This window comes from Crinia signifera, chromosome 1 (genome assembly GCF_055691185.1).
Source record: "Crinia signifera chromosome 1, ASM5569118v1, whole genome shotgun sequence".
Classification (NCBI taxonomy): Eukaryota; Metazoa; Chordata; class Amphibia; order Anura; family Myobatrachidae; genus Crinia; species Crinia signifera.
Window position 1 is genome coordinate 334,666,643 of NC_139217.1, and position 10,326 is coordinate 334,676,968.

The 10,326-nt window shown below is 44.9% G+C and overlaps 1 long non-coding RNA gene across 1 annotated transcript; it reads right to left on the minus strand.

Moving 5' to 3' along the window:
• Nucleotides 1–540: 540 nt before the first annotated feature.
• On the minus strand, nt 541–9,726 carry LOC146006409 (uncharacterized). The gene is made up of 2 exons (XR_014444108.1): nt 9,289–9,726; nt 541–1,504 (listed from the first exon to the last, which is right to left on the minus strand). It is a non-coding gene; the product is annotated as an uncharacterized LOC146006409 (long non-coding RNA).
• Nucleotides 9,727–10,326: the final 600 nt, after the last annotated feature.

A 10,326-nucleotide genomic window follows, 5' to 3' on the forward strand; every position in this document is an offset into this window, starting at 1 on the left:
TCCCATCTTGGTGAACATTTTACCTACCCAGACTGAATTTATCTACCGTAGATCAGACAATCTACAAAATAAGTTGGTTAAAAGTGTTCTTCCCTGTACAGATACATTGCGTATATGAACAAAGGGGTTTCATAGATGTGGCACATGTGGGATGTGTAAAACTGTGAAATCTAAGCAATCCAAAAGAGACACCTTTTGAAGTCAACAGAAAATTCGAAATTTCACCATTTATAACCTGCCATACACCGAATGTCATCTATCTCATTGATTGTTCATGTGGTTTGATATATATTGGACAGACCAGCAGTTAGTTATTATGTTTTCTAAATGGTTCCAACAAATCTGTCCCTGCCATTTTAGTATATTGTTCGATAATAAGCAATAAATAATTTATTTTCGCAGTTGCTTTGCTTTATTCTATGAAGAGGCAAAGCTACATGTGATAAAATAGCTTTTTATTTAATTACTTTTCAGGATGAATAAAGCATTGTTTCAATGAGCGGTATGGGTAACAATAAATTATTCTATGACTAAATAAAATATCAGAATCAGAATCATCTTTATTGGCCAGGTATGCTTGCGTATGCTTGGAATTTTTTGTGGTAACAGTGCAGCATCAATCAGGGAACACAAAGGGGGTGGGAAGAGAGGCATAAACATACATCACATACATTTCACATGTATCTAGAAAAGTTTGAGTTAGTATTTGGTATGTTCAATACGGTTTAGTTGGTGGACAGCTATTGGGAAGAAGCCTTTTGTAGTTCTTATCGTCTTTGCTGGGATGGACCTAAAATGTCTGCCTGACGGAAGGGGTTCAAACAGGTTGTGGCCAGGGTGTAGCTTGTCCGCCAAGATCTTTCCTGCACGCTTATTGACCCTGGCTAGGTATAGTTCTTGGACAGTGGGGAGCTCCGCCCCAATGATCTTTTCTGCCATCCTCAGAACTCTTTGCAGCCTTCATCTGTCATTCTCGTTTGCTCCTCCGAACCAGATTGTGATCGAGGAGCAAAGGACAGACTCTACTATGGCAGTGTAGAAGATGAGCAGCAGCTCCTGGGGGATGTTGAATTTCTTGAGTTGCCTCAGAAAGAACAACCGCTGCTGAGCCTTCTTGACAGTTGTAATGAGGTTGGGACCCCATTTGAGGTCGCAGGAAATCTTTGTTCCTAGGAATTTGAAGGAGTCGACCCTCGACACTACTCTGTCAGATATTATGAGTGGGTGCATGGCATTTGGTTTCCTTCTGAAGTCCACCACCATCTCCACCGTTTTGAGGGGGTTGAGGTCAAGGTTGTTTCCGCTACACCATTTAGTTAGCCGATCCACCTCCCGTCTGTATGCCGACTCGTTTCCATCCATGATTAGGCCGATAACCGTTGTGTCGTCTGCAAATTTTATAATTTTTACTGACTGTTCTGCTGAGGTGCAGTCGTTTGTGTAGAGGGAGAAGAGCAGGGGGGAGAGGACACATCCTTGAGGGGCACCGGTGCTAGTTGTGCATCTGCATATATAGATATATTTAATCACGATAAAACAATATCCAAAGGAAAAAAATCACAGCTGTTCACTGAATTTCTTCAAAGTCTTTAAAAATAAATTCCCCCCCCCCCCCCCCCAAAAAAAGCCCCCAAAACATTCTGAATGGGAATATCTATTATACGTATACATTACTTGTCCTGGACTTTGTTCTTTTCACTCCGTGCCTAGCATAGAGATCATTCTTCCTAACAATGGATTCCTTCATCCAAGCTAAGAGCTTTTTAAAGTGCTCTAGAGGTTGTGTTTTTTTATAAACTGATGTTGTACGAAAGATTCCTTCTCCGTTAAAAGTTGCTGTACGTTGTAATTTTAGCTCACCATGCTGTCTTTTAGATGTACTCTATAGACAAGCCTTCCAATGCATAGGCTCACAGAGATCATGCTCATTAGCATTTCAACTCAAACAAATGTTATTTATATTTTTATGTTGTACTTTGATCTTCAAGGGGCCTATTCATTTACATTAATTTGCTCATTATACATAAATACTAGTTTTGGCAGGTTTTTAGTGATTTGCCTATTCCTATGGGAAGGAGCGCTGTGTTCTCCCCAGCCTACATTGTACACAAGTTTGAACTTGAGTCACGCATCCGCAAAAGACACTGCCAGGTCAGGGATTATGGGGCAGCTACTTTTACTATTTCCTTTTTATTCTTTTACCCTGAATTTTGGCAGACAGTATGAAAAGACAGTTCTGTGGGCAAGCTAATATTATACTAATGAATAATCAAATGTAGAAAGCTTTAAATGCCATAATCTGACCAAAGTTGTAGTACATGTAGGTTAAGGTCTTGTATTGATGGAAATGGGTTTTGGAAATTGTATAAGGGAGATAACGAAAAATCCCCAACTTTTAACAAACTTGAAACTATAAAAACACATAAATAACTTATGGATGGTTGGACAACATTGTCATGCATGTATAGTATCCCAGGTTGTTGTTGTTGTGTATAACTATCAGGAAGACACTACTCCAGTTTTGATTATTTGCACACTATGCATACAGTAGCTCCCAACTTCTCAAACAGCAAATTGTAGACTTTTAGTACACCAAAGCCCCCAACAACCCCGTCCTGAAAATAGGGGTGCGGTCTCAGCAAAGGGGCATGGCTTTGCAGCAATAACACGATTATGGGTCATGCCCTCATTTGACATCACTATGGGAGAATGAGTAGTGCTCTGAGTTACTAGCATGCCTGCAGTCTCCCTGTGCACAGCATCTATGACCACTGATCTACTAAGCAAAGCAGAGAGAAACAAGGGGAATTCCAATTACCCCCCATGCGGGACAATGGAATAAGACCAGTTCTAAAAAAAAAAAGGGAGGGGCTGTCCAAAGAAAATCGGGACTGCTGGGAGGTATGCACTACAGGCCTGATTCTAAATTTGACACAATGGCTTCTATTTCTGTTCTTTTGACAGTTGTACGTCTGCAACTTTATGCAAACAAAGCCATAAGGTGTTGCCCTGGTGTACAACCTTGCAACTGCATGTGAAGAACTGAGGCCCACTTTCAGCTTTTTACTTTGTATTACCCCTCCGGCCAAACCATCTAAATTTGAGCACCAAGCCTACTGTAGGTGCAGGTTTACGCATTATGAATGATGATGGGCTTGTATATGCAAACACTTCAGCAACAGCTCTATTAGTTGGTCCATCTCTATTTGAATAGTCACCATGTCACCAACCAGAAATGCCCCATACAGTACATTTTTTATTAAATTCTGTGTATGCCAGAAATTGCTATTGTGACTCTGTGGGGACATAGGGCCTGATTCCGTAAGGCTCTCAAAAGCAAAATCTTTCTCTAATGGCCAAAACCATGTGCACTGCAGGTGAGGCATATGTAACATGTGCAAAGAGAGTTAAGGTGCCAACGCAGTAGAATTTTTTATTTTTTTTTTCAAGCGGCCGATTTTGGACAGCAGACCAGATTAGTCTTTTTTTTTACTGGAAATTGGCCGATCTCAATCGCATGTGCACTCCTGCGGATCTTTTGCTAAATCTTCTGATATTACCTGCTGCATGAAAGATCCAAAGATTTAACAAAAGATCAATAGGAAAGCACGCACATTGGACCTTAAAATAAATCTTTGGTGAAAATGTGCATTTGCCTGAAATGTTTTGTCCGGGATGGACAAAATGATTTCAAGGCACATTTATGCGCACATTTTAAGATCGCTGATATTTCTAGTGGTTGGGCAACTTTAGATTTGTGTGATTTATTTTGTTTCTGTGCAGGGTAAATGCTGGCTGATTTCTTGTTACACTGCAATTTAGATTTGAACACACCTCACCCAAATCCAACTCTCTCTCTCTGCACATTAAATTTGCCCCACCTGCAGTGCACATGGTTTTGCCCATTAGAGAAAGATTTTAATTCTGAGAATTTACTGAATAAACCCCATAATTGGGATGCATGTGTAGTAATGGATTGGACACTACTTTCATTGGGAGAGGAAATTTTCTTAATTTTTTTCATTATTATTTTTGAAAGTGTATGACTACCAATCCCAATAGACAGCATAGATCAACCCCTATGTGTGACTTTGGTTTTGTTTTCCTCTCGTATGATATGAAGACATCACGTATAAGGACTACGAGGATTATATCAAGGATCCACTGTCGACTACAACGCATACAACCAAACCATGTACATGTTTGGCACTTTATCCTGCATCGTAGGGATGGCCATCGACGAATCAATGAATCATAATCATTGATGGTTTATGGTAGATGTAGAATAGTTTTGCAATTGATTGGGGGGGGGACCAGATTAATTCAATATGCACTGCGCTGGATCCCCGTCTGTGCTTATCTAATGAGCGGGAACCTGGCGAAGTGCATATGTAAAGATCCCAGTCCCTGCTTATTACATATGCATGAGCGGTGACATGCTTAGGCAGCAGTGATGAGGAACTGGTGGGAGATGCTGCAGCCTAGTTCACTGGCCGCCGCTGCTGCTGCCCGCCGCTCACATACATGCTCCTGTACCTCTAGCGTCTGACAGGGAAGGGTAGCGCAGAGCGACCAGCGTTACCCAGAAGTGCGGATTCCAGGAGCACTGGTGTGCACTGCGAACCTTTGGGCAAGGAGCAAGAAATTCCCCCTAACAATGAGCACCTATTCCCCTATGGCAACTATCTACCCCATGGCAAAGATCATGAAATGTTCCATGGCAGCAAGCATTTAATTACCTCCTACCTTGGTAAGGAGCATGAAATGCATGGCAAGGAGTATGTAACCCCCCCTGGCAATAGGCATTTAACTTCCACCCTGTGGCAATAAGCAAGAAACCCTGGTAAGGACCATGTATCCCCCCAGGCAAGGATATCTAACCTCTGGCAACAAGCATGTAACCCCTGTCATCGAGCAAGAAACCCCTGGCAACAAGCATGTAACTCCTGGCAACATGCATACAGGTAAGCGTAAGCATTACGGTGTGTGGCATAATATGTCATGGTTATTACGGTGTGTGGCTTAATATGAAATGGGCATTACGGTGGGTGGTGTACTATGTAATGGTCTTTGCCATGTGTGACAATGTCTAATGGGCTTTACGATGTGTGGTGTAATATGTAATAGGCATTACGGTATGTGATGTAATGGTTATTACCGTGTGTGGCGTAATATGTAATGGGCTTTGCTGTGTGTGACAATGTGTAATGGGCATTATGGTGTGCATAATCCTGGTGCAGTGTCTAAGGGGCTCAAACAGGATGTAAATATTGCTTGACAGCAGAGCCGTCTTAACATTAGGAAGGGCCCCTGGGCAACCTAGTTCACTGGACCCCCCCCCCCCCCAAATTAGTTTGCCCAGGAGCCCACAGTCACCTCCCCAACCCTCTCCTCTCTGGCTCCGTGCGGCAGCCAGTCAGCTTCCGGCGGCCGGGGATCCGATCATCTTCGCTGGGGGATCCGGGCAGCGGGATCAGGGCAGCGGCGGTAGCTAGGAGCCTACCCTGAAGTGGCAAAGCGCTATTAACTGGCGGGGCGGGAAGCGCTGTTGCATTTGAAAAGACTGGCCAGACGCTGATTGGCTGAATTCAGCCAATCAGCGTTCGGCCAGTCTTTTCAAATGCAGCAGTGCTTCCCGCCCCACCGGCAAATAGCGCTAATGGGAAAGATGGTGGCCGGGTGGCGGGGATCCGACCATCCTCGCTGGGGAAGGGGATCAGGGCGGCGGTGGAGGTAGCTAGGAGCCCGAAGCGGCGAAGCACTATTTGTCGGCGGGGGCGGGAAGCGCTGTTGAATTTGAAAAGACTGGCCGGATGCTGATTGGCTGAATTCAGCCAATCAGCATTCAGCTAGTCATTTTAAATGCAGCAGCGCTTCTCGCCCCCCCTGCCGACAAATAGCGCTTCGCCGCTTCGGGCTCCTAGCTACCGCCACCGATGCCCTGATCCCCCTGCCGGATCACCCAGTGAGGGTGATCAGAACCCCGGCACACGGACCCCCGAAATTAAATTCACTGCTAGCTAGGAGGTGAAGAGCTATTTGCCGGCGGGGTGGGAAGCGCTGTTGCCTTTTCAAAGACTGGCCGGATGCTGATTTTCTGAATTCAGCCAATCAGCGTCCGGCCAGTCTATTCAAATGCAACAGCGCTTCCCGCCCCGCCGGCAAATAGAGCTTAGCCGAATCAGGCTTCTAGCTACCGCCACCGCCCTGATCCCCCTGCCCGGATCCCCCAGCGAGGGTGAGCGGATTCCCGGACCCCGGCCACCATCTTTCCCATTGGGCTGGGCCGGGGGCCCCTAGGTCCTAGGGCCCCCGGGCAACTGCCCATCGTGCCCAATGGGAAAGACGGCCCTGCTTAACAGTGCAGGCTCAGCAAGGCTGTAACCATTGGTGAAAGTAAATGGGTATGGCATACCTTTAAAAAATATGTGGCAGGTCTTAAGGTGCGTACACACTGCTGCAATTATGCATTAAATCGCTGGCAAAATGGTCGCTCAGTGACCATATTGCCAGTAATTTAATGTGCAGCCAGCGATAAATGGCTGGGAGCGCGCTCCCGCGGCCAGCGCTTCATGGTCGCTGGTCGCAGGAGCTTGCTCCTCAGATTCTGCACAAAATTGCAGGTCGCTGGTGCACAAAGCACTGTGCACCAGCGACAAGCGACACTAGCCTCCTGCGCCGGCCGGGTACCCGCCCACCCGCCTTGTCACTCACCGCCCACCCGCCTTGTCACTCACCGCCCACCCGACGGAGACACGGAGCCAGCCCCTGCTTCTTGCTCCGGTCTTCCAGCATTACCGCACACAGCAGCAGCTCCCCCCCATCAGCACACTACTACACAGCCGCACTATCCAGTAAGTGCATAGGCTGTAGTAGAGGGCATTGGTGTCGGGCAGCATGATTATGTTCATGCTGCCCATCGATGGTGATTTGCACCATCGGTGGGCAGCATGAGCATTACCATGCTGCCCCACACCAATAGTATCTGAGCAGATTTAAAATGAAGGGGGCATTGGTGTCGGGCAGCATGATTATGTTCATGCTGCCCATCGATGGTGATTTGCACCATCGGTGGGCAGCATGAGCATTACCATGCTGCCCCACACCAATAGTATCTGAGCAGATTTAAAATGAAGGGGGCATTGGTGTCGGGCAGCATGATTATGTTCATGCTGCCCATCGATGGTGATTTGCACCATCGGTGGGCAGCATGAGCATTACCATGCTGCCCCACACCAATAGTATCTGAGCAGATTTAAAATGAAGGGGGCATTGGTGTCGGGCAGCATGATTATGTTCATGCTGCCCATCGATGGTGATTTGCACCATCGGTGGGCAGCATGAGCATTACCATGCTGCCCCACACCAATAGTATCTGAGCAGATTAAAAATGAATAAATAAATAAATAAATGAATAAAATGAATAAATGATTTTTTGGGGGGGGGGGGGGGTTGGGGCAGTGGGGACCGTTGGCAGGGGCCGCACGGCCGTCTTGTGCCCCCACACCCCTGGTGGGAGCGGGGCACTAGCGGCTGCTGCCGCTAGATTATCCTGCCCCTACAAAGATGACCCCTGCTACATCTGTAGGTACTTGTGGATTATCACGGCTCCCATCGCATGCCATCGCATGCCAAATGTAGTGGCATGAGATGGCATGCGATGGGATGCGATTTTAGCCGATTTTTGGTGATTTTTTGAAAAACCGCATGCGATCGCATCGCATACAAACAAATCGCATGCGATGCGATTGCACCCAATTTTGCACTGAAATGCATCCAAATGTCATTTTTCATAGTGTACCACCCTCACTATCAACGTCAACACGAAGCGTGGCGAGCGGACGCGGACACCTGTGAAGCCCGCGAGGGGATGCGGATACCTGTGAAGGTATCCGCGGGGCTCGCTGCGCTCGCCACACTTCGGGTTGATAGTGGGGGTGGTACACTATGAAAAATGACATTTGGGGGCATTTCACATGTTTCCTACACATTTCAATGCATTTAGATGTATTTCAGTGCAAAATCGGGTGCAATCGCATCGCATGCGATGCAATTTTTTTAGCATACGATGGCCATCGTGGGAGCCGTGATACTCCACAAGTACACCATATACAGACTTCCCACAACCCATGTCAATCATAAATGAATTTAAATAGAGGGTAAAAAAAATCTAGTCAAAATTGCTAGCAATTTTCATGGAAAATTGCTGGTCCCTCTGAAAAACTGGACACTGAGCAATATATTGCTGAGAAATATATTGCGGAGATATATTGCAAGTACACCGAGCAATATATTGCTCAGCAATATATTGCAAGCAATATATTGCTAGCAATATATCTCCCCTGTGTGTACACAGCATTATGCCACCCCCCCCCCCCCACCCCCCCCGACTGTAAGGTTTTTTGTTTAAAATCTAATTGATTCATCTTAGCTAGAATAGCCACAGCGGCAAAGAAAAACATATTGTCTAAATGGGTACAACCTGACCATATATCCAGAAAGGCTGTACACTTGTCTACCTGGTACAACATGATGGTTTTAGAAAAGGGGGCACCCCCCTTCTAACACAACACAGCAAGCATTTTTTTATTGTATTTATTTATTATTATTTGTACTCTTCTTTGTGACCCTTGTATAACCATGTCATGTCACCTGTGAAATGTACCTGTGAGGAGATGTTTATTGAATTTGCTTTGCAATGTAAAAAAAAATGATTACTTCAATAAAAAAAAATTAAATTTAATTCGCTATTCGAGAGGCTCCGACTAGATGGATGCTGTCAAAATAACTGACAAATATATTTTGTGTAACAATAGGTGAGGAAAGGGGGCAGCACTGCCCACTGCCTGTTTTTCCAGTCCCCGGCCCCACAATTTCTGATGTCAACCCTGCCTGGAGGCGTCTTCCTACATATATATATATATATATATATATATATATATATATACAGATTTGGCGATCCGGCACTCGCTGCACTGGGTAGTTCGTGAATGATTAGATCAAAATGAACTAATCTTCAAAGTGAACTAAATCGTTCAGATCACTGCTCTGGCAAAGATTAGTTCATTTAGTTCACCAGGAAGTAAAGCAAGTTGGAATTGTAACACACAGACAGACAGAGCCCAGCAGATCCATAAGGCTCATTTACTGGATCTTTACTTCCTGAATCTAAAGTTAAAAGTACAACAAAGCCCAGCAAATACAGATGTAATAAAATAAAAATATGCACTGCCTAGCCAAAGTTGTGTGGTGTGTCTGTGAGTGAGAATGTGTGCTCATGCTGCTCACCTTTATGTGATGCTATCATTATATGATTAGTTCAGATGTCCAAACACTTGCTGCTGCGGTACTGGGTCCTGAGCATACTGCTGTGCTAAATCTGCTGCTGGGACTTGTGTAGGAGCTTCTGCAGCAGCCATGTTATCAGCTCTCATGCAATACACAGGAGGCAGTACATGGTAGCTGCCAAAGATGGCAGTGCTGAGCTCAGACATGGTCTGGACTCTGCGGATCCAAATGAACTACATTGTCCTGATGACTCATGAGTCCTGCAAATAGTTCAGTAGTTCAATTAGTTCACTGATCATACAGATCCCTGAACTAATCTCTGACTATACAGCCATAATGAGACTGTGCAGTACCTGTGAGCTACCATGTGTGGCACTGCTGTGCTCAGGCACATGTATTGTGTGTATGCAGTGCAGACACAGTGCTGGCTGCTGCATGTTATACAGTATACTGTAGTAGCTCTGTTTACTCCACATTACAGTCAGAGATGGATATGTATGAACCTTCATGATGCATACAGTGGAGCAGTTGCCCCTAGCAACCAATCAGCAACTGGTTACTTTGCAAAGTCTCTACTTTATCTCTCTAAGGTCAGTTACATTGGGGCAAGGGGACATGTTTTTTTTCTAATTACTGTATTTTAAAAAGAGAAAAAAAATGATTTATTAAATTACTCTGAATTTGGGTATTTTACTTGCATATTATGGAATGTAAAATAATAACCACAATGGGATTAATATTGCAGAGCTAAACAATAAGCATGTCACTAGAAGGGTGCTGTATAAATTTATTGCTTTTCTAAACTAGAAAATAATCTGATGTATTAAACATACAGTATATGATCACTCTAACAAGACTATAACTCCTACAATGAGCTGGTATTACAATGCCTGCTCTGTGTGTCATAATCTAGTCTAGTTCATCTAGATCCATGCACTCCTCTCAGTCTCTGAGTCAGTGCTGGAATAATGAACTAAATGAGCTAGATGAACTAATCTTCTGATCTAATCTTTTGGGTGAACTAGATCATAATGAACT